Source organism: Rhamphochromis longiceps, linkage group LG2 (genome assembly GCF_057381845.1).
Source record: "Rhamphochromis longiceps isolate RC_006_pf linkage group LG2, R_longiceps_female_GT1.1, whole genome shotgun sequence".
Lineage (NCBI taxonomy): Eukaryota > Metazoa > Chordata > Actinopteri > Cichliformes > Cichlidae > Rhamphochromis > Rhamphochromis longiceps.
The window spans coordinates 22,927,320-22,932,493 of record NC_140558.1 but is presented as its reverse complement, the minus strand read 5'-3'; the positions used below and the strand labels follow the sequence as shown (position 1 = coordinate 22,932,493).

The 5,174-nt window shown below is 37.7% G+C and overlaps 1 long non-coding RNA gene across 1 annotated transcript; it reads right to left on the bottom strand.

The window, feature by feature from the left end:
• Positions 1-3,162: 3,162 nt before the first annotated feature.
• LOC146677186 (uncharacterized) lies at positions 3,163-4,743 on the bottom strand. Its single transcript, XR_014907516.1, has 5 exons — positions 4,635-4,743; positions 4,452-4,542; positions 3,920-4,340; positions 3,452-3,620; positions 3,163-3,356 (listed from the first exon to the last, which is right to left on the bottom strand). It is a non-coding gene; the product is annotated as an uncharacterized LOC146677186 (long non-coding RNA).
• Positions 4,744-5,174: the final 431 nt, after the last annotated feature.

Here is a 5,174-nt window from a genome sequence, read left to right as displayed (position 1 = left end):
AGTGATGTGGACAGGATCTACAAGCATTTCTAAAAGACACAGAATGTTTTTATGTTCCTGCAGCTCCAGTCATGCTCATTCATGCTGCACGCAATGATGTAAATATAAAACAGGTTGTATTTCAGACCTAATACAGATTTTATGATATATTGAATTGAAATTGCTAATTCAAGCAACCAATGATTTATGAAGAAACATCCTGAAAAACAACAGGGGTGCACAAAAACAACAGGTTGTAGTTTAGACCTAATTTTTTTCAAAAAATTATTTTGTAAGGAAGAAGAACTGGCGACCAGAGCTCACAGTATATGAAAATGAATTGGATTGCCATTTTGAACTTAAATCTTACTTTCCAATCCAGAATACTAACCCTTTCAATTTATTTATCCTTCTTCCTAAACTTTCCAAGTTTACCAAGCTTAGTACTGAATATAACACATTCATGTGAAAAATTAATTCTTCGATCTTAAATATGATCAACCTATCTCTAATAATCGGCTATGTACCACAGGCCTTCAAGCTGGCTGTAGTTAAACCTTTACTCAAAAAGCCATCTCTAGACCCAGCAGTATTAGCTAATTATAGGCCAATCTCCAACCTTCCTTTCATATCAAAAATCCTTGAAAAAGTAGTTGTCAAACAGCTAACAGATCATCTGCAGAGGAATGGTTTATTTGAAGAGTTTCAGTCAGGTTTCAGAGCTCAGCACAGCACAGAAACAGCTTTAGTGAAGGTTACAAATGATCTTCTTATGGCCTCTGACAGTGGACTCATCTCTGTGCTTGTCCTGCTAGACCTCAGTGCAGCGTTCCATACTGTCGACCATAATATCCTATTAGAGCGATTAGAACATGCTGTAGGTATTACAGGTACTGCGCTGCAGTGGTTTGTATCATATCTATCTAATAGACTCCAATTTGGGCATGTAAATGGAGAGTCCTCTTCACACACTGAGGTTAATTATGGAGTTCCACAGGGTTCAGTGCTAGGACCAATTCTGTTTACATTATACATGCTTCCCTTGGGCAGTATCATTAGAAGACATAGCATACATTTTCACTGCTATGCTGATGGCACCCAGCTATATCTGTCCATGAAGCCAGATGACACACACCAATTAGTTAAACTGCAGGAATGTCTTAAAGACATAAAGACCTGGATGGCCGCTAACTTTCTGCTTCTTAATTCAGATCAAACTGAGGTTATTGTACTCGGCCCTGAAAATCTTAGAAATATGGTATCTAACCAGATTCTTACTCTGGATGGCATTACCTTGGCCTCCAGTAACGCTGTGAGGAACCTTGGAGTAATTTTTGACCAGGACATGTCCTTCAACGCATATATTAAACAAATATGTAAGACTGCTTTCTTCCATTTGCGCAACATCTCTAAAATTAGAAATATCCTGTCTCAGAGTGACGCTGAAAAACTAGTTCATGCATTTATTACTTCCAGGCTGGACTACTGTAATTCATTATTATCAGGATGTCCAAAAAACTCGCTGAAAAGCCTTCAACTAATCCAAAATGCTGCAGCAAGAGTCCTGACAGGGACTAGAAAGAGAGAGCATATTTCTCCTGTTTTGGCTTCCCTTCATTGGCTTCCTGTTAAATCCAGAATTGAATTCAAAATCCTGCTCCTCACATACAAGGTCTTAAATAATCAGGCCCCATCTTATCTTAATGACCTTGTAGTACCATATCACCCTATTAGAGCGCTTCGCTCTCGCTCTGCAGGCCTACTTGTTGTTCCTAGAGTATTTAAAAGTAGAATGGGAGGCAGAGCCTTCAGTTTTCAGGCCCCTCTTCTGTGGAACCAGCTTCCAATTTGGATTCGGGAGACAGACACTATCTCTACTTTTAAGATTAGGCTTAAAACTTTCCTTTTTGCTAAAGCATATAGTTAGGGCTGGACCAGGTGACCCTGAATCCTCCCTTAGTTATGCTGCAATAGATGTAGGGTGCCGGGGGATTCCCATGATGCATTGAGTTTTTCCTTTCCAGTCACCTTTCTCACTCACTATGTATTAATAGACCTCTCTGCATTGAATCATATCTGTTATTAACCTCTGTCTCTCTTCCACAGCATGTCTTTATCCTGTCTTCCTTCTCTCACCCCAACCAGTCGCAGCAGATGGCCGCCCCTCCCTGAGCCTGGTTCTGCCGGAGGTTTCTTCCTGTTAAAAGGGAGTTTTTCCTTCCCACTGTCGCCAAAGTGCTTGATCATAGGGGGTCATATGATTGTTGGGTTTTTCTCTGTATCTATGAAGCGCCTTGAGGCGACTTTTGTTGTGATTTGGCGCTATATAAATAAAATTGAATTGAATTGAATTGAAAAAAGGAAATATCAATATCCTAAATTTTGATAGTCTCATTTCCGTGACCATTTTTGTCTTTGTGTTTTTTGACAGTATAGTTCATTTTATCAGTAGGTATCTTTAATTTGATTACTAGTTTGCTTATTGTTTAGATATTTTATGTTTTTTCTTTCTGCATTTGTATGTTTAGTTATGTGTTGCCACTGGTTAGTTACTGGTCACGTTTCCTGTTTTTGGTGCCAATTTTATGTTGTTTAGTTTAATTCATTTACCCCCTGATCAATTTTGTTTTCTAGATCTGTGGTAGATTCTCTCTGCTTTATTTTTGTCCTCCTGAACTTTGTATATGAATTAGTATCCATGGTGTGCCTCTGTTTCCTTGTGGTGACATACTGTTTTCCCATGTAGAAAGTAGATAAAAAGAAAGTAAACAGAAACTAGAAAATGAAGCCTAACAGCTCTGCATTTCCTAGTTTCTGTTTACTTTCTGTTTTGTACATTGTATACAGTGGTACTTCTGAAATATCATTGTGTTTGTCCGCTATATGATATGTTGAACTGAAATTGCTAATCCAAGCAACCAATGATTAATAAAGAAAAACCATGAAAGTTATCAGGGTTCCACAAACTTTTGCATGCCACTGTGTAAATACAGCACAGAAAATATATACTTGTATACAATTTATACTTTAGATTATAACATTTTGAGTCCTCCTTCCTCACTACATCACAGTAATGACATTGTGACATTTATAAATAATGTATTTGTTACACATGCTAGGTAACGACAGTGATGAATAAGTAGTAAAGTTGGATCTTACGTGATTTTTTGATCCGGATGGCTTGCCTGTGGGTGTGTAACTCCCTTCTGCTCTTCTTCATTTCCAACTGAAGTGCAAATAAAGTCCCCTTTAAAGCCTTACGGGAGGCTCTGACCTCTGGCAGTTGTGCATCAATTAGAAATTTCAAGAACGCCCTCACATTTCCAATCCGAATCCTTTTGGTTGTCACGGCATGTTTATTCAGATAAGTTGTCCATCTAAAAAAGGCCCACAAACAAACACAAATCAGTAATCACTTTAGTATTATTGAGATTACTGGACTAATATATCACAGATATTTGTAAAAATGTACTCAGTCAGTCTTTCTCTGTTGTCCATAAATGCAAACGTCATTGCAGGGACTTGATTGTGAGACATGAAATATGCCCAGGCACGGACATGATGGACCCGTTGTTTGGCGTTGTCGACATCCTTTTTACTTGTTCCACAAATGTGCTGAAACCAAGCATTCAGGACTTTCTCTGTTTAAAATAAAGTGTAGTAACAACATAGCAATTAGGAGTGTCATGACAAATTGATGAAGTACAGAAAACATTCTTCTAATTGAATTGGTTGACAATGATATTTGGAAGATATTGCTAATTAGCAGGATTTAACTTCCTTGATAGAATTCAATTAAATTCCATTCAAGTCACAACAACATTTGCCTCAAGGCACTTTATACTTTAAGATAGAGCCTACAATAATAAATAGAACAACCAGTTATCCAAATTCACATTACACTACACAACAAAAAACACTTTTGTTAAATAATTCATACCAAATTTAGGAAGCCGGGCTGTTGGGTCAGGTTTATGTCTTTCAAATTTCTGGCGCTTTGGGGGGTTGAGGGGTTTGAGGCCAGGTTTATCCTTAGAGGATTTCAGTCTTTTCAGTTTACTTTTCAGTTGTTGTAGTTTCAAATGCAGTTCTTTGCAATTTTTGCAAGTCTGATGTTGGACTTGAGCATCATCTGACTGATTGACAGGGGAATGGACTGAGCTGTCTTCTCTAATCTCTGCAGATTCTTCACTGGTATCACTGCTATCACTTTGCTCCTCTTGATCACTGCTTTCAGTCAGCTGCTCTATGTCCAGTGAGGTCACCATTGGAGGCTGTGGATTTGAACGTCTGAGAGCTTTGAGGGCTTTCAGATTAGCCAATCGTTTCGCTGTCCTCATTACTTTCTTCTGATCTGATTTCTGAAAGGGTATAAACAATAGAACAGCAATGTTTGAGAAAGTTAGTGAAACATGTCACATAAGAATGCATTCTAATTTAACAACAAAATGTAAGCTATACAAAACACTAACCTCAATCTCACAGTGGACATTTTCCAAGTGCTTGTCCAGTCTTATACGGTTTTTAACTTTACATACTGGACAGTCCAGCCTGCCCCTGTAACTGCATATCACATCCAGTTTGACAAATGTAACTACAACTACCACTTTAAATTGTTGCAATGTTTTTTCATATACTGTATGACAGTGACTTACACTGTAGAGCAGTAATTTAGCAGTAAATGTAATTCTTCTTTGTTTACAACATGGTGGTATTTTTTTAAATGCTGCCCAACTGCAACATATGGAATCAAGCATATTGGGCAATCTGTCATCTGACGTGGCATTTTTCCTGTAGAGAAGAATACACATCAGAACAGGTGAATAATTTTTTGCCAACAAGTCTTCAAATTGAGGAGCATATGTCCCAATACTTGAAAAATAAGAAGAGAAATATAAGAAAACCTTGATATATATATAAAAAGCCTACCACTTTGAATTGGAATCAGGACTTTGGTGGCATTTTAATGGCAGTTTGAAGGAAGAACTCCTTTTTAACATGGACGGTTATTTAAGATTTGGAAGCATCGCAAATTTGTGTTGTTAAAGAATTTCAAGGGTCAATGTCTCTATGCGCTGATTTCTGTATGTGTACTTATTTACTGTAGGGCTATGTTCCTTTTTGATTTGACACATAATCTGTCTAGCAGGCAGATGAAGCCTAAAAACATTTTTCACTCGAAATAATACGCAGAT